Genomic DNA, 23,311 nt, shown 5'->3' with positions numbered 1-23,311 from the left:
TTTTGGTCTTACTGTTTTTTCTTTTTGTTTTGTTTTGTTTTTGTTTTTGTTTGTTTTTTAGGTTTCTTTTACTTTTTTTTTTTTTTTTTTAGTATTTTTGGAAAGAGAAAGAACATAAAATTGGGAGGTTGGGAGGACATGGGAGGAGTTGATAGAGGGGGAAACACGATCAAAATGTATTTTATGAAAAAAGTGTTGTTGTTTTTTTTAATTAAAAAACACCACACCATGTTGGGATAGGTGGTCTGGGGTGATGCCAATGTAGTCTACTGCCTTCAAAACACCTCATTACAGAGATTTCTCTTGGAACTCAGAGCCTGGTTTTTTGCACTAGCTTTGGATGGCTGGGTAATCTTTTCCTAAATGCATATTGTTTAAGTCTGTGAGTAGATTACAGACTACATAGTACCAAATTCTATAGGCGCTGGATGTCAGTATTGAAAGTGTTCTCCCTCCCTCCTTCCCTCCCTCTCTCCCTCCCTCCCTCTCTCTCTCTTTCAAGTTACTTTCAGGTGTGGAGATTAATTAAATATATGATTTAGTATGATGTGTAACTGCCATCATGGCATACTGTACAGAATAGAAGAACAGAAGGCACAGCCCCCAAAACAGTTCAGAAAAGTGGAAGCTGGCCTCAGAGAAGACTTGGCACTGGATTCTGGAATGGGTTGTGTCAGGGGTGGGGTGTTGTCAGTGGGAAAAATCTGTGGGCAGGTGAAAAGGAATTTGGCAAAAGCTGGGAGCGTGAGGATATAGCAACACGTTCTGAGAGCTGTAAACAAGAGGTGTTACTAGAGGAGAAAGTTCTAAAGGAGGACCGCAGGAGCAGGATGCTACTCATGACCAACTCTGGAAGCCATGGCAATGGGACAGACTGTGTCTTTGAAATGGTCCAGGGATCATCAAGGGATGTTGAGTGGTAGGGTGGATTAAACTTGTGGATTAAAAAAAAAAAAGAATGGACTGGCTCCTAAGGGGTGGAGAAATGTAGCCGAGGCAAGAGACCCAAAGGGTAGATAGGAGGCTGTTGCAAGATGCATATTAGAAACCATAAAAGCTGTGTGTGGTAAAACAAGGATGGGGAGATTTGAGAGCGCTACTCACAGACCAGAGGCAACAGGCCTTGTCTGCCTATTGGGTGTGAAGTTGGAGACAGTGAGACCTCCAAAGGCCGACCGTGAAGATAGCGGCTGGGGACGCAAAGTTTATGTTCTTAGTCTTCACGCTGCTCGAGCTGTCCCCAGCTCAGCCTCCTTCTAGTCTGGCATCCTGGGACACTGTACTCCATCCAAAGTAAGCGCGCCTACGTCCTCAGCTCTTCTTGCAATCCTGTCCACGTGGTTCGAACTGAACTTCGCCCTCACCCAGGGAAATTTCACCCCACTTTGTGTCCTCCGAAGAAACTCTTCTCTCACACATCCCAGGTACCAGCCAGGCTGGCAGCCCCAACTCTAGACTATGCTTGTGAACACTAATGCAAACGCTGCTCCTTTCAGAACCACACCCTCCCATGACGTCATCATCATCATCATTATAGATTCCACCTGCCTTTGTGGAGGGGGACTATTGGTACCCGGCACCCTCCGGTTGGTCCTCTCTACCTCCAGCGCACTTCAACTGTTCATACCCGCGGCCACACTCCAGGTTTTGTCATCTCTTGAAGTGGTTTGAAAAGTCTCTGAAAGCTTTGAGGTACTGTGGTATCTGCCTCCTGACCAGTGCCGTACCCACCTACTTCTCTAACCATTTTAGCCGTGGTCACCTCTGAGAGTAACACGTTCTCTGGCTGCTGTCGTGGCTGTCCCCACACAGCGCTTCTCTGTTAAAAGGATCTATGGGCTCAGGGGAAGTGATTTGATTGTGGGGGCTGTGCTACGATCAGTGGATCAGTCCCTTAACGGATTTTTTTTTCCCAGTAGGAAAGTGGTGGGAACTTTTGAAAGTAGTACCTCATTAGAGGAATTTGGCCGCAAGTCATGTGTTCTTGGGGACTGTATATTTTTTTCCCAGGCCCTTCCTTTCCGGTCACTCTGCTTCCTGCTCCAGGAAGTAAGGAGCCCTGCTCAGCCATGCTCCCCACCATGATTGTCCTACCCCACGGGCCCCAGGACAGTGACTAACTGACCACCAACTAAAACCTCTAAACCATGAGCCCAACCACATTCTTCCTTCCATTGGTTGGTTGGTTGGTTGTTGTTGTTGTTGTTGTTGTTGTTGGCACAATGAAAAGTCTGACTAAGATGGGTCCCCACCTCCTGGTACAATCTGCCTTAGGTCAAGGTCTCAATAATTTTCAAGTGTATTGATTCCACTTAGTTAGTTAATCTAACAGTCTGAAGTTTGGGGACTAGCTATGCTTATCATACCTTTTCAGCCAGAGTGATGGTTCTAAAACACAAATATAATGATGTCTGCCACTTTTGTACTTAACCATATTTTACCGGCTCTCTGAACTCTTTTGGGTAACATGCAAACCCCACTGTGATGGATGCCTGTCTACCTCTCCAGATCCTGCTTTCTTTATTCTGCCCTGAATTTTACTGTAACAGGCCCCCAGACTTTAGTATAATTGATGCTGTGTTGGAAATACCATTCAGACCTGGGAACCGTGCACATAGGCAGCAACAGCTGCCCAAACAAGAACAAACGCCTAATCCATCAAAGCCCCACAGTTCGGGGAATGTCTCTGAATGTACTAACCTTGCTGTTGGGCTCTTACAGTTCTGAGCAACTGATCTTGCTAACTGAGGTGTGTCCATCCAGGATGTGGTTTTTGTTCTTAAAAGCTCTCCCTGAGATTTGAGGCTGCTCTGGGGTTCTGAACACTCAGTGTAGTCTCCAGCTGGCTGATAAAGACATTCTATTGCCTTGGACCCGTGTTCAAAGTAGTCTTCTGTGGTGGACACCCACATCATTAACCCCTTCACTCTATCATAACGTAAATTAAACTACCTGTGGTGTTCACAGCATCTTGTGCCCTTACTCTTTCCTGTATACACTTTCCACTGCCTGAAACCATTGCCACTTTGTTATTTATATACTTACACCCTTCAAGATGAATCTGACGTCCAGCCCAGAACATTGCTCCTTGGTACTGCTCAGTAAGCACATTGCGTTTCTACATGATGCATCTGACATGTACTCTGCTTCCTACAATGTTTTAAATAGTTTCTCCTTCAAAATAACCCTTGGAATCTCCACTACTTCCTATTTGTGTTTACATTTATTTATTTGCATTTCATGTGCGTTGGTATTTTGCCTGCATGTTTGTCTGTATGACGGCATCAGGTCCTCTGAAACTGGAGTTACAGACAGTTGTGAGTTGCCATGTGGGTGCTGGGAATTAAACTCAGGTCCCCTAGAAGAACGGCCAGTGCTCTTAACCACTGAGCCATCTTTTCCAGACCCCATGCACTTCCTATTTTGTTTCAGATTTTATTTACTTCTCTATACTCCACAGTAACCTGAGACCTCTTGAGGAGTAGGGATGTTTCCTTGTTGTCAGCACCTATCCCATATCTGGCAACCAACACAAGGCATCCAGTGACTGGTTATAAATTCGCACAGTTGCCCCAGCAGAGAGCAGAGCCTTGTACCATCCTGTTCTTTCAGCCTTCCACTATTGCTGGCTGCTGAAGACTTCTCAAGTACTAGAGACAATGACTTCCACCTGCCCTTCAAACTCTGGCTCCCGAAGCACTTGTTCTTCTAATAGAACACCCCCCCCCCCCCGCTCCCCTCATGCCTTTCAGTCCTGTGAAAATGAAGACCCAGCAGGCTTTCTCATCAGGAACTTGAGAGAACTCAGAAGAGATGGGTATTTACTGTGAGTTCTTTGATGGACCAAACCTAGTAGCTTCCTTAAAATGTCCCTTTCACTGCCAGCAAAAGGGCTCCACAGACTGTGAAGGCTGGGATTCTGCACAGACAGTTGCAACGTCACAGCCATGCCTTCGTGTCTCTCTCTGCTGCGTTACCCACGCAAGCATCAGATCCAATCATTTCCCCTTTTCTTTTTGTATTTGTTCATTTTGAGCCAGGGTCTCATAGAACTAAGGCTGGCCTTCAACTCCTGATCCTCCTGCCTCCGTGTTCCAAACACTGGGATAACAACCTTTTGTTTTCCTTTCAGGCCTGGGGGTTGCACCTGGGACTCCACGCATACCAGGCAAGCATTCTACCACTGTGTTGCATCCTCAGTCCCCAGCAGCAGACAGAATACATTAAAATATAGACACCAGGAAGCCACTCACTTGCCACAAAGCCTGTATGTAGTGCCTCTCACTGCTGCGCCTTTTCTTTCAATCTGTTTTCTAATACTATATCTGATGCTGTATTCCATCCATATACAGACTACCTGAGATTGGACAATTTATAAAGGGAGGAGGTTTATTTAGCTTAGAATTCTAGTCACTGAAAGTCCAGATGAGAGTCTGGCGTAGTGGCTCATGCCTTTAAACCCAGCACTGAGGGAGGCAGAGGCAGGCGGATCTCTGTGAGTTGGAGTCCAGCCTGGTCTACAAAGTGAGTCCAGGACAGCCAAAGCTACACAGAAAAACGTTGTCTCAAAAAAAACAAAAAACAAACGAAAAAAGAAAGTCCAGGTAATGCAACTGCATCTGGTGAAGGGCTCAGGCTACATCATAACTTGACAGAAAACAGAGAATGCGGTGACCTGTGAAGGAGATAAGGCGCCAGTAGCTGCCTTGGTTTATAACGACTTGTTCTTACGGCAACCAATGCAATTCCGGGGCAACTGCATTCATTCTTCTTAAAGACCCTGCTACTTCCTGAAGTTCCCTCTCAGTACTGCTACAATGTCAGTTAGATTTCAAAGTGAGCTTTGGTGGGGTCAAACCACATCCAAACTGTGTCATGAGAGGCATGACAGCCTGCCTTTTCAGGCCGGATGCCCTTTGCATGCTGTTCCAGGCCCCTGTGTGTAGCTTAAGTATTCTGAACAAGGCTGCTGCCTCCTGTCTCCATCTTGGCTTCGTTCGCTCTAGCAGATGCACATTGTGGATGACTCTGTAGCACGCATGGAAGTCATCAGTCCTCTGTGCTTTCCCCCAGCGTTCCTCATGCCACACAAAGAGACCTCATCATCCAGAAATGATACTTACATATGCCAATGTCACTCACAAAGGACTAGAGTAGTTGCTTTGTGAGAACTGACATATGTAGTCAGCTGTAAGGTGAGGGACACACATTGGCTTGTAGAATCTATTACGTCTATAATAATAAGATTGTTTTCCTTGGAGTTTTGTTGGCAGGCTATGGAGAACAGACCATTGATATTGGGGTCAACTATTTTGCTGTTTTCCACTCTCACTTTCCTTATCTGTAAAATGGGAAATACAGATCTTGGAGACTTGTAACAGAGATTAAGGGCAATGGTGACCCATGTGTGGGCTTGAGTTGCTATTTCGCAGAGGATGCTGAGAATCATATAAGTTCGGTTGCTGTTTCTATCTTGTAGCCCTTTAACCTCTGTCCTTGAAGATACATTAATAACAGCCTTTCCTATAAGCTCTATCCTCATCTAGCCTTGCCTTCAACTCTTTATGTTCTTTTTTTTTTTTTCCATCAAGTGCCATCACTGGGGCACTTGACCTTTGAACTTCCTTTTCAGAGCACCATGATCTTTCATGGGTGGTGGGTCTTAAATCATGTGGTACCAGAAGTCACCCTGCAACAGTGAACGGGGAGAGACACTGAGCACTCACTCAGGACCTGTCTTCCTGCTTAGCTCTGACTGTGCAGTTATACTTCCTGCACTTGGGATGTGGGCATTGTCTCTATGCCACGGATGGGAGACCCGAGCTTGACACAGATGTGGTTTGTCCCCACCAAAGCTCGTTTTGAAATCTAATCGACATTGTTCATTTAGAGCATTAGACGAACCAAATGGCTAGCAAGTGGTAAAGCTCAACTTAAAGCCCTGGCTGTCAACCACTACCTTGTCCTTAGACTCCTAGGGGGCTCTCCTAAGCTGATGAATTGCTGTATTCAGGACAGCTCTAGACTGTGTGGAGAGGTGTCTGAAAAGACTTTCTTTTCATTTTTCTTTTCTTTCTTTCTTTCTTTCTTTCTTTCTTTCTTTCTTTTTTTTTTCGAGACAGGATCTCTTTGTGTAGCCTTGGCTGTCCTGGACTTGCTTTGTAGACCAGGCTGACCTCAAACTCACAGCGATCCACCTGCCTCTGCCTCCCGAGTGCTGGGATTAATGGTGTGCGCCACCACGCCCAGCGTGAAAAGACTTTCTAATGTCTGTTTTGACATTAAAGCTCCATAGGACAAGTGTTCGCCCTGCTAGCCCTATCTAGAAGATTCCCCAGAGACTAGGAGAGTCCAGGCTTCTCCCTCCCTCCCTTTGAAGCGTGCACACGAACATGGATACCTACTTCCAACAGAGAGCTTCCACACGCCCCCAGATGCTGTGCTGGATCAGATCTCAGAAATAATAGAATCTGAAGGAGGGCAGGACTTAGCGCGAGGGGGATGCTGTTCATAGAATGAGCAATTCCGCACTGGAGCTCTGACACGAGGCTTCCTTCAACTCCCGCCAGCTATACAGAACAGTTAGTCCCTGGAATTCTTGCCAAAGATCACACTTGGGGTTTGTCCCAGTTTCACAGTCATCCTTCTCCAGGGCCCACTGTCAGTTCCACTTCCTCAGAGCTGTCCCCAGCATTTCCCCCTGGGGCTTTACTGAGTTCATTTGGCTCTCAGCATTTCTTTTCCATAGTCCTGATTTGCTGGAAGCTCCTACCACTTGCTTCTTAACCTCTGTTTCCTTTCTCTTTCGGTCCCGAGGCCTCTTTGAGCTGTTCATGTGCCAGGAGCTCCGTGGTGAGGTCCATTTTGGGTGAAGCATTTTTTTTTCCCCCTCTGGCCTCTGCACGGATGCCTCCCCATTTCCTGTTTGTCTTCAGAGAAGATTTCCCTAACTACATTGACTGGTCACCTTCTTGCCCTACTCACCTGTAGGCTACTTGGTTTCATTTTTATCAAGACAATTCCAGGTTCTAGAACCCTCACCTGTCTACTTTATCTGTCATCATGGCACTTGCTCTGTAGGATGCTAGGTTCCTAAGGAGACAGTTCCTTTCTGACTGATGCTAAATCACTAATTCCAAAAGCAGTCCTGGGCACATGCTGGGCTCTGGACTTATTTTTAACTAACCAAATGTGATTCTCAGAGTGGTTGAGTGAGTGGACTATATGCAATAAGATCATCCGAGTTCAGATCCTACCAGGTCACTTTGAGCAGGTGCCTTAGCCGCTTTGTGTCTCAGCTCCCCCTCTGTAGAAGACAGAGAACAAACATTCCGCCTGCCTCGTAGTGAAGGTCAAGTGAGTCAGTGCACACGACGCATGCAGAACCCCACAGGAGTATACTATTATTAGTGGTGTGTTGTTCTTCTGCAGCCAGGGACTGAACATTCTCATATAAATGTGGTTCATGCCAGAGCTGTCTGGCTCCTCCTTGTCTCCCATATTGTGTCCTGGGAAGACCTGACCTTGTTTGTGTCCCTCCAGGGGTCAAACTCAATTGATAACGATAGAGACCGTTCTGGGCATGGGCTACTTACTCCCTAAGAATAGAACTACAAACCAAGCCACCAGTTACTTCTAGGCCCGAAACAACACATTCCCAGATAATCCTGTCTGTTGCTGGCATAATTTCTCTCACTAACTGATTATTTTGGCCAATCAAGACCTCTTTGGGTAGTGAAGGGAAGAGGTCAGGTAAATTTAGCTTGAGTAGCCGAGCACAGTTGCTGATCGTTGAAAGCACTGCAGTTATCTGCGGCTAAAAGACAATACCTGATGCTCAAAGGCGTTTGTAAAGACCTCAGAGGCCTCCCTACTGCTCCGTCGCTTACCATCTTTCTTGAAGAAGGTCCATGTGTCCATCTCCCACACTCCCTGCTCAGTTTTACAGCTCCCCATAAACCTTTCCCTTCCTGCCTGAATCGTAGTGAAATGTTTCGCTGTGTTCTGCACGCACATTTTGCCTTCATTTGTGAAGCAGCTGTAACTCGATGCCTTTCTGATGTTTATGGGATGTGGTTGCTTGGTGTCATGAATTATCTTTTTCTTGTCTGTGTGCTCCATCACTTACCACTCCTCACACACACTGTGCCCAGCCCGTTGGTTGTAGGCTTCTTCAAAAGCTGAGTACAAGCCCTCCTTGTATGTCTCTCTTCAGCAGGCATTCCTTCTGTTCTTAAATCAGACCTCATACTTAGTGAGGACCTGAAATGTTGAAACAAGTCAAAGAAACCTCAAGTTAGGGATCTTTGGCAATTTGACCAAATCTTTAATTAACATGAACCCCAGAAATCTGCCCACTGAATTTCAGTTATTGTGTCAAACCCCCCCCCCCCCCCACTCCATGAGTGGAGCATCCTTCAGAGCCTGTGAGGGTTCAGAGCACAGCAGGACAATGTGTGCAGGTTACTATGGACTTGGTGCTTGCCTCCTTCAGGGATGGTTTGACCACTGATTTTTTTTTATTAGCCATTGATTGGTTACAAATTACATTCCTAAGTAATGCTATCGGCTTATACACTAGTTTAGGATGCAGTTAGCTCTGAAAGACTCAAGTGTGGAGGAAGCACCAGGCCAAATTTAGTTAAACTGAATAATACTAAGAGTAGAAGGAGGAATATGAATTAAACAGACAATAGGGGTGGCAGTGGGAAGGAGGGCTGGCATACACCCTCCCTGTGATGAGACGCTTGTGCATTCTGGAGAACGAGTCCCATAGTGTCTGGCTAGAGCCCAGAGAAGATGAAAAAGTCATTTCATCTAAGACTTAAATGTTTGTGTAGGAGCCAGACTGGGCAAAGATCTGGTAGGCCAATAGTCTTTCTCTTTGCACAATGAGAGGTCATTTAACGTGCTAAGTCAGGATATAATATAATCAGATACATAATCTGGGAGGAGGAGAGCCTGGCTGCTGCATAGGCAATACAGTAAGATGCAGGGGAAACTAAAGGTTAGAAGGTCGGGCTGTAGTCAAGTACTAATCAATGATCGGTTTTGTTACGGAGACAATGAGGATGGAGACGGTTAAAGAAAACTTGAATGTAAAATACCAACCCGACTTTGTGAGAGACTGAATTAAAACTTGTATGCTGTTCCCAAATTATTTCTGCTTTTGCCCAGCTACCACTAAGGACTTCTGGAATGGCAACTAGGCGTATACTGTCTCTGAGCTAGTTACTGTTAAGGATACAGCAAAACGTGTCTCGTCTTGACATGTTTCCGCTCCTCCGGCACACTTGAAATCTTGCCTACCCAAGGCAAAGCTAGTTCTCATGTGCTGACACAGACAGTGTGTGAATTAAGGCTGAATGGGGCCCACAGACTCGCCAGGATTCCTGAAGCTGAGCTTTCATATGCTCTCCAGATGGTTAAGCATGCCCAATTAATAATATGCTTGCTGTTTGCTGGGAGACGAGAAGCCCTTGTCTTAATTGAAAATAAATATTAATGCATTCATTTTCACTAGTGTACTCACCTAGTCACCAGCTTTTTATCCAGCACAAATGATATCCAGAGTGTCTGTGTTGGACAAAGTAAGTGATGAAATTAGGCATGGCGAGGTTAAAGCCACAGTTGACATCTTAAAAAGGTGTCTTTAAGACCCAGTGTATTATATAGAATTCTTTTTTTAAAAAAGCAGAGTAAAATATACGTTGGGGATGTAGCTCAGTTGGTAGAGTGCTGCCTAGCATTCAAAAAGCCCTGGGTGTGATTTCTACACCTCAGAAGCTGAGCAGGATTTCTGTAATCCCAGCATTTTGGAGGCAAGAGGATCAGAAATTGATAGTCATTCTCAGCCATACATCAATTATGAGGCTAACCCAGGAGTGCATGGTACTCCAACTCAAGAAATCACAGTAAAAATATACACACACATACACAGTACATATCACACAAGATATACTATCTTAACCTTTTAAAGGAGTACCATTCTGCAGCATTAAACACAACCACATTGCTGTGTGGCTATCATCACGACCCATCATAACAGCATTTCCATCATGGCCATCTTTGGGCTTGAGAGTGAAGAAGACAGTGACTGCTTAGTACAAGAAGCCAAAAGCTCCAGAACAGGAGGGGCCTTTGATGAAGGTTGTGCCGGAGCTCTCTGCAGCAAGGCTGGTAAGGGTCACAAGAAAAGAGAAGAGGCTGGCATCTTGACACAATCTTCCATAAGGTCCTAGCCAAGCTGACACCACACTGGTGCAGGTTCCACTTGAGTCTCCATGACTGTTTTCAAATATGTGCTTCAGCATCAGCATTTTATTAAAACAATGAACAGCAAACCAGGCCCCTCCTAAAGGTTTTCTGCTAGTGGTTAGATTTTACTCTATGAATTTTTGGGGAGACCAACAGATTCACAACACAGCAGAAGCCAAACTGGTTAACTCTACAATGGTTCAGTTTAAGTGTCTGCACTGGCTGCATTTTGCAGTTCCAGTACCCGGAAACACTTCACAAAACAGGAGTGTTCTGATTGGCTGAGTGTGAAAGCTCAGCCTCAAGCACCGAAAAGAACTGGAAAAAGCAGAAACAGATTGGTCCTTTCAAAGTTACTTTCCATGTAAAGCAGGAATGGGGAAGACAAACACAATGAAAAAAAATGTGAGGTGGTTGGCTTTTGTGAGGATTAAGGGATAGAATTAAAGTTGATGAGGTCTCACTTTATGCCAATGGATGCTGGATGCTTTGGGGGTGTTAGCTGATGTCTTTTTCTCTCCTGATTTTTCCGGAGCTCAGATAAGAAGTTAGATTAAGTTTAATGACATGGAGTGTTAGGATGGCTGACTCCATTTTGGGTTTTGGCCATCTCTTTTGGCACTTCATAAAAGTTTACTCTGAAACATTGGCCTTCTGAAATTTTCATTTAACGAAAGTAACTGTATACAGATGTGATGTGACATCATAGATGATAGATATAATGAGGTAACCCTTGTGGTCTCTAGGTATATAGTGGTGGCAGGTCTGTGAGGGTTGGGAGGATGAGAGGGTCTTTCTAGAAGCGGGTAGAACTCCAAGGGATGCCAGGGCAGGGTGGTTTTCTGTAGTCCTAAGTAGCTCTTCCCACTCTTTTTTTTTTTTAACCAAGAAAAGCCTGAAAACAAACAAACAAACAAACAAACTGCAAAGGATGACCTTATCCAGTGTCAACTTAACCCAAGAAGAAAGTTCTAGCAGCCCACATCTCAAGCTAATCACTGAGGTCCAGATAATCAGAACTCTGATTTGAACAGGCGTGAGTCACATTGCCACAGGATCAGCCTCACCTGAACTACACAGAAAGAAAGGGAATGATTTCCAGTGAGAAAATGAAACCCCTGTATTTAGATACATGTGCTTGGAAGCCCAGAGGTGCAGAGACCCTCAAGACCCACTTTCACACACTGTAGCTGCTCATCTTTGGGAAGTTATATCACACATTCTCTGATTCTGCTTCTTCGCCTAATTAAAAACTCCAAAGGAAGGCAAGTGAACACACGGGAGCCCGTACAGCTACTATCTAGGGACATAAAACACTAAACAGTACTGCCTTTGATGGGTGCTGAGGTTTGTTTGACTGCTCTCAGGGAGCTGCCAGTTTATGGGGAATGGGAAAACGCAGGCCCAGGACTGCGACAGAGCAGCTGTGAGTGTGGCTTCCCAGCGCCTGCACGCATGACAGGAGTGGTGAACTCACAGACCTGACTTGCTGAGGAGACTCACACAGGTGAGGAAGCAGGCAGAACTCACTCATATCCAAGGACTGGAGGTCACACAGCCTCACTCAACAGGACAGCAGCTACACACCCTGAGGTAGACTGCCGGCCTCCAGGGAAGATGGCCCAGAGCTTTTCAATTCAAAACTTGTAATCTGAATTTTTATATGAATCTCTCCCCACTTCTTAAAAAAAATGCTCTGGGAGTTCCTTATTTGTTTGTTTGTTTGTTTGTTTGTTTATTGTGGTATCTCTGTACACCCATACGGGACTTGGGGATCAAACTCAAGTTTGGTGGCAGGCCCCTTTACCCACTAAGCCAACTTACCAGCCCGTGAATTCCTTTTAATGTTGGAGACTGCTTCAAATTTTAAAACTAAACTAACAAACCAAACACAAAATGACTATGTGAACCAAGGAGAGTGCATATACCGTCTGTCCGTCTTCTGGGAGCTCATGCACCAAGTGGGGGCCTTGGATTCCAAGCTCCTTCTTCTTCTAAGAGTTTAAGCCTAGAGGTCTTGTTGGCCCCCTTCTCCTAGATCCAATTTCCCTCTCTATTATCCCTTCTTCCTACTGAAACTGGAAGGCCGTGCGTGGTTAGTCACTTCAGGAGGGAGGAGCCTGGATCCAACCTCAGCTGCTTCAACCAACTTGCTTCAATCGTTAGGACATTTCTCCCCTTCTGTAAATGGGGTGTGAGGAACTAGACTGTCTGTTAATGTCCCACCAGCTCTCTCGTTTATTAGAATTTTAAGAGTCAGGCACTGGGCATGGATGCATTTGTCTGTAATCCTAGGTCTAGGAAGACTGAGGCAGAGGGTAGCAAGTTCAAGGCTAGCCTGGGCTACACAGTTAGACTCTGCTGCAAAACCAAACCACCTGTGAAAGAGAGAGAAAAGTAAGGCAAAAGTCTTACTCAGGGATGGAAAATTCATTTCCAGCTGGGTGATCAAGGAGTGTTTCAACTAAGAAATGGCCTTGAGGAAGGTATGATTGACTTGTATGGGTAGAGATTTTTGTAGAGAGTAGGAAAAATAGAAATGGAAACATTTTAATATAATTATCATATTTTTAAAAATTACCATATTCTTGGCACCATGCTAATTTTCTTATGCATATTATTTCCCCCAGTTCTCACAATTCTGAAATATAAAGCCTTACCCCGATTTCACAGTACAGAAATATTTATAGAAAGATTAAATTTCTTCTTGAACTCCACCCAATTTGCTTGTGACGGAATCGCAGTGCCAAGCTAGACATCCCAGTTCCAAAGCCCAGGCTCTTACCACAGAGTTGGGGAACAGTATGAGGGAGAGAGTGACTGAGAAGCAGCCAAGTTCCTTCTCAGGTGCTAGATTTATCATGCATTTTCCACTCCTTGGGTGTTGTGCTAGGTGATAATGAGAAACAAACAAAGAAAGAAAATTAACACAAACAAGGGGCTTGCCCTTAGGGAGATAATCTACTGGAAAAAAACAGATATATTTAAAAGTCATTCTGGCCAATTGCTTCCAAAGAGATATACTAGAGTCAGTGGACGCTTTGAGGTGTAGTTGTGACATCTCATCAAGCAATGGAGTCTCCCCCTTCCCTGGACTCTAGGTCTGTCTTATGATTTGCTTTGGTCAACAGATTGCAGTAGAAGAGATATTATGTGACTTTTGGGTCTGACCCTTAAAGAATTTTTCTGTCATTTTTTTTCCTTTTATGGCAGGAGCTCATGTAGCCAGGCTGCCCTTGAACTCCCTACGTATTAGAGCCAAGAACAGTCTTGAAATCCTGGTATTCCTGCCTCCACCTTCCAATAAGATATCTCATAGTTTTTATTTTTCTTTTCTCTTAGAAGCCGCCCACACCCACAGAGACAAACAGCCTGTTTGGGAGAGTTAGCCAAACTCAAGCTTGTCCAATCATTTCAGCGGGGTATAAGAGAGAAACAGATATTTTCAGGTCCCCTGGTCTGAGACAACTTGCTCCAATCACCACCATGAGCACCCGGAACAAACTCTCCCTTGCAGATGCCTGCCTGGGTTGCAGAATCTTGAGCCCCTAAAAATGGATGCTTCTGTTTTAAATCATCAAAGTTTTTCATCACTTATTATTACCAGACCTTGTAAGTGAGCGTATAGTGTTTCCAAAGACAGGAATTGGGCACCTCAGGGGAGAGGATGGTTGAGGATGGTAGAGGCATAGATGTGGGAACCAGGGGTCATACCAAGCTTCAAAGACTTTATTAACTATCCTGGAAACAGGTCTGGAAGCAAGGCCCCAACCTCACACCGTGAGCTTTCTCCACTCACATGCTCTTCTCTTGGTTTCTTTGCTTGTCCCTGGCCCTGTGCCTAACTTGCTACTCTGGTTCTGATTGGTTCCTTGATGTTTCTATGGGTCTGTGTGCATGGGAATAAGGAACACTTTCTCTCAAGCCAGGCAGGCATGTGTTTGTATTCCAATGGTGTCTGGCTCATTTATTGACACTGAACTTTATTGACTCTAAGCCTGAGTATCTTCATCTAGTAAAACAGTGGCAGTACCACCTGTCCTCCAAGGTTGCTGATGCTCATTTACTCTACACAGAAGCTACACCCTGTTGGCCTCAGTGAACGCTATGTCCTATGTCTTAGATCTGGATATTTTTCTTTTCTGTATCCCGAGAACCATTAGTTAACAGTTGACCATGAGCACACAATAATCAAGCGTAGTTGTATTTTTCCAAGTCCACTGTTGCCTATAGAGTTATTTGAATGACTGATTTCTGATGTTCTTAGGTTTTTTGTTCATTAAAACAAAAGATTTTCAGAGAAGGTGAACTCCGAGTTAGTTTTGAAAGAGACATTAGAGGAGAAAGCCTACGCTGTAGAGAGTTCAGAATTAGGCAGAACTGTTACGGTATGTAGGCTGAAAGAGGAATGTGAGCAGCGACTTTGTATAGAAGGTTATGGATGCTTGATCAAGCATTTTAGGCTCTTGATCCTACTGCCTACTCCAGAAAGCCATTGATATTTCATATGGAAGAATGACATCATACTCTCTCACCTTTTGTAATTTTACTGGTGATAGTGGAAGTGTGCTCTAAGAAAGGGGGAGAGAGTTGAGGCAGAATAAAGAATAGAAAGCTGTTGTAATTATTTGGGTGGGGGCGGGTAAGAGTATCTTAAAGACAATGGCGTACAGACTATAAAGAAGTCCTACCTGGGAGACATTGTAGAGTAGTAGAAGCAAGACTCAGTGGCTTTCTGATGCCTAGAAAGACCCCAAATAGCATCTTGGGCTGAGAAGATGTGCCACAGACTAGATAGAGCACAAGGGGTAAGACTTGGGGTCCTTGGGACGAGGGGACTTTATGCTAGCCATTGGGTCCATCTTTATAGTTTCACTTCTCCTGCATTTGGCAGCTTCCCAGGCTCAGAAGAAAGATGAATGTGATGGTAACTGGGTCTGCAGAATGCGCTCCAACAGATCCCGAATTCAGAGAAACCACAGCGCTAAAGGTGCTGAGCAAGTCATTGCAAAATGAGCTCCCTCTCCTCAAAGCAGGAAGAAAAGAGAGAACCCAAAACTGCCTCAAAGCTTTATCGGGGGTGGCTGCTTTCAGGGAGTGATGAAGGATTGCTGATGATTTCCCAAAATGACTCAGAGCTCTCTATATAGTCTACTCCCCTGAGGACGTGGGCACATTTTCTGCCGACAGCCCACCTCTTCCTCCACCCCCTCTCTCTGCTTCCACAAATCTAGATCAGACCTGAGGATCTAGGGTACTGTCTAATTTTTAAGAATGACATCCTCACTTTCTTCTATTTGTTCTCTACTTTGCTTCATCACCTATCTAATCCTACCCCAGGCCACTGGATCAACCAACCAATTTTTCATAAGTACCTTCATTATTCAATCAACAACTATTTTTAAAAAATGTCTACTGTGTGCCAGGCACACTGGCAGTATACAACCAAATAAAGTGATTTTTCAATTATGACATGTGCTTTCCTAGAAGCAGACTGTCCACACTCACATATATTATAATGAGTAACACAGGACAAATGATCAATATGTTTGGGGTGGGGTTTGGGAAATGAAAGGATGCTCTATCAGCTTCTGAGGACTAAAAATGTTAAGCAAAATAGATGATTTCAGGCTCCAACAACATAGGAGGCACAGCAAAGGAAGACATATTAAGTTAGGTTTTAGAAGATAATGATAATTTAGTGCTCAATTGAAAAGATGGCTCAGCCGGGTATGGTGGCACACGCCTTTAATCCCAGCACTTGGGAGGCAGAGGCAGGTGGATAGCTGTAAGTTCTAGGCCAACCTGGTCTACAAAGTGAGTCCAGGACAGCCAAGGCTACACAGAGAAACCCTGTCTTGAAAACAAAAAAAAGGATGACTCAATGGCAAAGTGTCAGCATGAAGAACTGAATTCAAATTCTTGGCAGCTACATAAAAAGCTGGATATGGCTGTATGTACCTGTAACCTCAGTAATGAGCGGCAGAGACATGTGTGTTCTGTGAGCTCAGTGAAAAGCCAATCTAATCCAAATGGTGAGCTTCCAGTTCAGTAAGGAACTCTGTCTCAAGATCATAAAGTGGAGACCAACAGGAAGAACAAAAGTACTGGCATATGTTGCTAACGCATGTGCGCGCGTGCGAGAGCGCGCGCGCACACACACACACACACACACACACACACACACACACACACACCCCTTATGCACGTGTGAGCATACATAGGAGGAAGAGGGAGGAAAGAGGACGGGGTAAGAAGAGGAGAGGAAAAGGATCTTTTTAAGAGGAGAGCGTGATAGTGTACCCAGAGTTGATGGTGAATGGACGTGATGCGTATGAGAAACAGGAAATTCAAGAGATGGATGTGTGTTTGAACAGAACACAGAAAACAAAGTTGAATAAACTTATTAGGAAAAGTCTTTACAAGCAAAGCAAGCAAACCCTAGATGTGATTCTGTAACAAGGAGGAAGATATTGAGAGCATGTGTTGGGAAGGATGCCAAGAGCACGGACAGCGGTGGACCGTGTTCAGAGTAGTGCACAGGAGGATCTCAAATGTGCGACATGGTTGTACCCTTCTCTATAATCCTAGAGTATGGATCACCGTCTGTGATGGGGTGAGACCTTAGGAGGACAAAAACCTAGTGTACCCAGAGAGAGCAGCTGAGGCAGTGGGGCTTAAATCAAGCTAATGAGTAGAAGTTTTAGGACTCAAAAAATGAGGAACAAAACCTAATGTCTGTAGGATGTGTAAGGTTCAGGTTGCTTCTGAATTGGTAGCACTAGTACCAACAATTTCAGTAGACCCATTTTGGCCTCCGATGAGCAGGACCATCTTCAGCATACAGTGAAATGTCCATCACCTAGCACAGGTGTTGTGAAAAATGACACAAAGACTAGCTGGGCCACTACAGTTTGAAGCATTTCCAACATAAATGTCTTGGTTCAAGTTTATGTTCCTAAGAAACTGATTTAGGGAGAAACATAAGTATTGGTTGGGGACCCATAATGTTGATCTGAAGACCTAATTTATATCTGGAGGGCAGCCTCTGCTTCTCTACCATTGTCTGCCACCCAAATACAGGGTGCTGGCTCAAGTCACAGGGTGGATTCGATGAGCACAGACATCATAGAAAAGGAGAGATCACTTAGCAAAGCTGCTTTGTCCATTTTGTTCTGCTTTTGAACAGACAGCACACTTCTATCACCAAAACAGAGTGCATGAGAGAAGACCAGAAGAAAGGAGATTTATAATGTGGCTCTAAGTGGTTTTTTATCACATATTTGATTAGCTCTCTAGAGGAAAGATAAAAGCTTAATCGGATCATTAAAAAAGGCGTACACACAGAAAGAAGCCTTGCTTAACTAATAATTACAAAGTGTATCTGAGATGGAAAGTCTCCTCTTTGCCTTGAGTGGGGCGATAAATACTATTATTATGGCGAAACTCAGGTTATTACCAACTCCATAATGGTAACGTGACTATGATTTGCAAAGCACTCCTCATTTTCAGCCATTAAATTCTTGGGAGCTCAATTCACCAAGTGTGTTCTCTCCCCACTCAGCCATTCTGTTTACACGCCAGCCTTTACGTAAGCACAGAAGGGGACTCATGGGGCAGGAAAGTCTTTTAGGCCCCCAGCTGGTGAGCAGTACATACTCTCTCATCCTCCTGTTGTTTCTTAATCCTCCATAGCTGAACTTAAAGTTCATCCTCAAAGATCCTCACGTATGTTTTAATCACTAGATCTAATGATTTTTCTTTCTGTGCCATTTTTCTCCTTTCTTCTGGAACATTCCACGGCACTATTTTGTTGAAATTTTATGGTTTTTAATTTGGCTTTTGGGTTACTATAGCCTCTTTCTTTGTTTTGTGTACAACATCTTTTATTTATTCTTTGACAATTTCATATATGCAGACAATGCATATGTACAGGGGTTCCTGCGAAGACTGTGACAAGCAGAGTAACGATCCTTGGGAAGCAAGAAAGCAGTTCGGTTCATCACGACTAAGTAGTCAGTGTTGGTTTAAACTTCAGGAGTCTGACCCTGATTAACTTAGTTTAGGAATATTTAAGCACAGCAGAATTTGGTGAAAATTTTCTTGGTGATAATTAACTCAATCCCATGTGCACAGTAAAGCACACATAAATCTCCTTGAGGAACAAAGTAAGCTACGTAAAGTTCAGATGTGACTACATCTTTAAGGCACACGTGGCACCTTCCATAAGGATGGGTTCTATAGACTGAGAAAAACAAGCTTATGATAAGGGTCTGGAGGAGAATCCAGTGTGGTCTCTGGCCACACAGATAGCACAAAAGTCACAAGCTCGAATGCAGGTCCACTCCCTCCCCTTCTGGGCAGACAACAGGTTATGCGTTCCTTCCCTCGCAGGAACAACCCTGTGTGCTACCATTCCGGGTTCTCTTGTGCTTACCTCTGAGTACAAGGACCCCTATGCTTCCTCTATATCTTGATCATATATATCCCACACCCTTTTCTACTTCCAGACCCCTACCTCCTCCCTCCCACTTCCTCAGGCACCCTAATATTTCCTTCTCTCTGCTTCAGGTCCTATTTTTCATTGTTGTTGATGACCCACCGAATCCAATTATTGATGCCTATTAGCACGCTGACTGATCTCGTAAACATAGGTACCATGATTTCGTGGCTGTAGCCATGCCACGTGTGGTGGTTGGAATGAGAACAGTCCCATGGGCTTACATGTTTGAATGCTTGCTCCTCAGCTGGTAGGGACTCCCAGGGAAGGATTAGAGGTGTGAGTTGGTTGGAGGAGGTGGTCACTGGGGCTGGGCTTTGTGGTTCCAAAAGCCTTGTGCCGTTGCCAGTTATCTCTCTGCCTCAGGCTTGTGGATCAAGACGTAAGCCCTCAGCTTAAATCTTCAGAGCCGCACCTGCCTGCCTGCTGCCGTGCTTCTTGACACGACGGTCATGGACTCACCCTCTGAAGTGGTAAGCCTCAATAAATTCTTTCTTCTATACGTTGCCTTGGTCATGGTGCCTCTTCACAGCAATAGAAAAGTAACAAAGACACCATCCCTGAAAGACAGCATTTCACAGCACTACTCGTCATCCTCTGACTCTTAAATTCCTTCCATGGGATGGCTGTAGATGTACCATTTAGACCTGAATACTCAGTAGACATTTATTCTCAGCACATTATCCAGTTATCATTTTCTGCATTAACTGCTGAGGACCTCAGAGAGAAGCTTCTTTGGCCGGCTGGGGACAACACGAATCTGTGGCTATAAGTACTTAGAAGGCACTTTGATAACATATGATTTAACAAAGACCATAGAATGTTCCTCCCTAGGGCCAAGTCTTGGGCTTTTAACCAGGTTTACAGTACCAGGCCTGAATTCCTTCCCACAGAACAGGCCTTAAGCCCAATCCAAAAACAGTTGGTTATCTCTGTAACCCTCTTGCCACTGTTGTCTAGTGGACACACCTTGCTTGTCAAATCAGTGTTGCAGCATTCTGAGTGGCTGCATGGGTACCACTGATGGCCTTTCTCTCCCAGCAGCATGCACAGCAACATGTACCATTATGAAAGCACTCCATTCTTCTGATTCTCTTTCCAATTCCCCCAATGCCCCTTCTCTGTTGGATCAGTTTCCACCATGATTCTCTGTTCTTAGTCCATTTTTTTTTATCTCACTCACCACTATGTACAACTCTAACTAACACCTCTGTGTAGGTGATTTCCCAGAGAAAGAGCATCTGCTTTGTTTATTTCTGGAACTTTTACACCCCAAACACAGGTCATATATATGGTTGGCGCTGAAAGATGTGATGACCTTCTGTGCCCATGTGCACAGCATTAATTTATGGGTTTTTTTCCTGTTTTGTTTTTCAGATCTCCTGTTCTCACTGCTCATTTTAACCTGGATCTTTGCAACCTCCAGATTTCTAACATCGATTTAATCATCTTTAATAAGTTCACTTGTCAGAAAGCTGCACTCTTGTAATTACCTTCCAGCCGGGAGAAAGATCGCTTGTCTCCTTTTTCTGACTTCCTTATTTCTCTTATACTCAGAGATTTAAATCCACTTTGGACTCACTTGACCCTCCAGCTATTGTCCTAGTTCTGCGGATTTTCTCTAAATGCCTTTTTGCTCTTTTAAAATCTATTCTACTGTTTGCTATTGCCCTACTTCAACGCTTATTTCCACAGGCTGGAATTACAATTGTTCTTCTAAAAGATATTCTCCCTAGAAAGGTAATTAAATAAAGACAAATTCCCCCTCTGTTTCAATGTACTAGCGTGTTATGGCCAGCTTAATAGTCCTGAAATAATAATACCTTTTCCATATATTGTCCCAGTTTCTTTTCTATTTCTTTGATAAAACACCATGATCAAAGCGAGTTATAGAAGGAAGAGTTTGTTTGGGGCTTCTGGTTCCAGAAAGTAGAGTTCATTAGCATCATGGCGGGAAGCAGGCAGGCATGGTGCTTACATCTTGATCCATAAACAAGAAATGGAAAGAGCTAACTTGAAATGGCATCAGTCTTTTGAAACTTCAAAGCCTTCCTCCAACAAGGCTATGTGTCCTAATCCTTCCCAAACAGTTACACCAAGTGGGGACCACTGTTCAAACATATGAGCCTACAGAGGCCACACTCATTCAAACCACCACATGACTATCCAAGTCCTCAAGTTTGTAAAAATTTCATATTTCTAAGAATATAACATAACAACAGTATAGCAAAATATACTCCAGATGCCTTGACTAGTCTTCTGAGGTGCAATGCCAGGCTTTTTCTTAAAATCACCTTTGATTCTCCACTCAACCCAGAGTTATCTGACCCGCACCCTCTTTAGCACCCTGGGCATATCATCCATCTATGGGTCCGTTTTCCATCTTCAAAATGCTCACCATATTTCTAGTCAACATTTTTCTTTTCCAGCACTAGGAACAGAACCCAGGCCCACATGCATCCTGGACAAGCACTGTACGACTGATAACTGCAACTGCATGATGAACGCTTGCTGTGCACGCTAAGCCTTTGGACTTCTGAGAATGCTTTCCCACCTCCAATCACGTTTCCTTCAGATTATGTCCTGAACTATTTGCATATTTTGTCTCAATTACCGTCCCTCCCTCCTTCCCTTCCTTCCTTTCCTCCCTCCCCCGCCCCACCCTTTTTTTTCTATCTCACTTATAATCCTGGAAATCCACTCTAGGGAGGAATCAACATCTTTAGCTTATTGATTTGCCCGGGGATGACTAGCATGCTACTCTGCAAGCAGCCCGGAGGGAAATGCCACCAGTTTATGACTGAGCTTGTGATTTGAATTTATGATTCTGCAGGTTCCAACTAACTCTAAGATGCAGGAGAATGTGCCCCCTCTTGCTGGGTTTTCCTTGTTCCAGTAATGCAGACTGTGGAGTAGAAAGAGAAGCCAAGGCTTGATCAACCGCTGACAAACCATCCTCCAGCCCTGCTCTACCTCTGGGCTTTCTGCTGTATGTGAGACTAAATGTCTTATTTTATGGTGACCTGTGGCCACACGGTGAGAATGAGCATGGAGTTTCGGAAGCCCTTCTGAGTTCCCTTGTTCTAACCTCTTCCTTGTTTTACCCATTCTTTACACTTCCCCGACTGGCCGACTTTTCTAAAAATCCTTCAGAAACTCTCACAGTGTATCAAATAAAACAACTTCCCTGGCATTCCAAGTTCCATGGTCTGACATTCCGTAGCTCTTGAGAAATTCATGGTACATTAGGTTAAGCCATATTTTGGAGATACAAAGATTTATCGAAAACCCTCTTTCCCCCCCCCCCATATTTACCAGGTAGGTGATCTTACGCACGGTTTCTTTCCTATGAGTATTAAGGAATTCTGCTGACCTTGATGGATCATTGTGTAGGTCATAAGGCAGGGTGAAAGTGCGGAGGCTAGAGGACGTCCTCAGGGGCAATCGCACAAGCTATTGCTACAGCTGTGCATCAAGCCCTTGTAGGAAGCTTGCATGGTTGCAGAGCACAGATCTGTTAACGGTTTGCTAGCTAGAGCAATCTCCACCTTTCTTGGCTCTTAACCTCTCCCATCTGGAGGTTTGTTTGTTTATTTGTTTGCGTAAACTAAAACGATCATTTCTACTATGCAGCCTTTTTAGGACTGTCCAAGTGGGCTTCCACTGTCTGTTGGAGGATGGTCTGATGTATTTTGGTGCTAATTACTGCTTGTGGTCTTTGTGCCCTAAAATGTTGGTAACCTTGCTTGAGAACTCTTCCTGCTTGACCAATAAAAAGCCAACACATCTGGGCAGGCAAATGGGATAGTCATGGCTAAGGTTCCCGGGCTTTGGAAGACAGAGAGAAACTTGGAAAAGAGGAGGCAGGACGGAGAAAGAGAAGGAGGAGAATGGGACTCTGAAGTTCCTCATGGAAAGAGATGGCCAAAATGAACAATAGCAAATATTTGGGGATTATGGGTGGGAAGTAGCACAGATAGAAATTATTAGAAGCCGGTGGAATGGGATTTTGGCAGAGAGGTAGGGGAGGTAGTTGAGAGAATTAATATCTGCCCTCCCCCAGGTAAACCAAGACTATTTTAAAATATAACAGGTGTCTGTATTTTGTTTGATTGATAGTAGGTTAGAAAATATCACCGTAATAATTATAGGCCCAATAAGAAACATTTATTAGGCTCAACTTATAAATTAATAACAGCACACTATCCATTTGAGTGTTTCACATGTATGTGCAGTGTGTTGTGATTGTATTCATCCCATTCACCCTTTGGTCTCCCTCTTCCTTTCCCTTTGAACCCCCCACTTCCTCACCTAGTTTCCCAATGTCTACACCATTACAAAAAAATGATGCCCTCCTTGTCAACCATTAATAATCATTGTCTTAACAGGAAAGAGTGGGGTCTCCTGAGTGTCCCTTCTATTAATGGCTTCCACCATGCTTATATGAACATAAACATCCTATTTTGTAATTATGGATACATTTACTACAAATCATTCATCTCTGGAGCTCTATTAATTACATATAATATCCCTGATATCCAAGAGATGCCTGAG

General features: G+C 44.2%; 1 long non-coding RNA gene across 1 annotated transcript; it reads left to right on the top strand.

Annotated features, from left to right (window-relative positions):
• Nucleotides 1-1,561: 1,561 nt before the first annotated feature.
• Nucleotides 1,562-21,940, top strand: LOC311597631. Its single transcript, XR_014779287.1, has 3 exons — nucleotides 1,562-1,692; nucleotides 19,124-19,230; nucleotides 21,591-21,940. It is a non-coding gene; the product is annotated as an uncharacterized lncRNA (long non-coding RNA).
• The last annotated feature ends 1,371 nt before the right edge of the window (nucleotides 21,941-23,311 follow it).

The sequence above is a fragment of the Acomys minous genome (assembly GCF_964271855.1).
Source record: "Acomys minous genome assembly, chromosome: 5".
Lineage (NCBI taxonomy): Eukaryota > Metazoa > Chordata > Mammalia > Rodentia > Muridae > Acomys > Acomys minous.
Note: the sequence above shows the minus strand (reverse complement) of the source record. Positions and strands in the feature narration are given on the sequence as shown.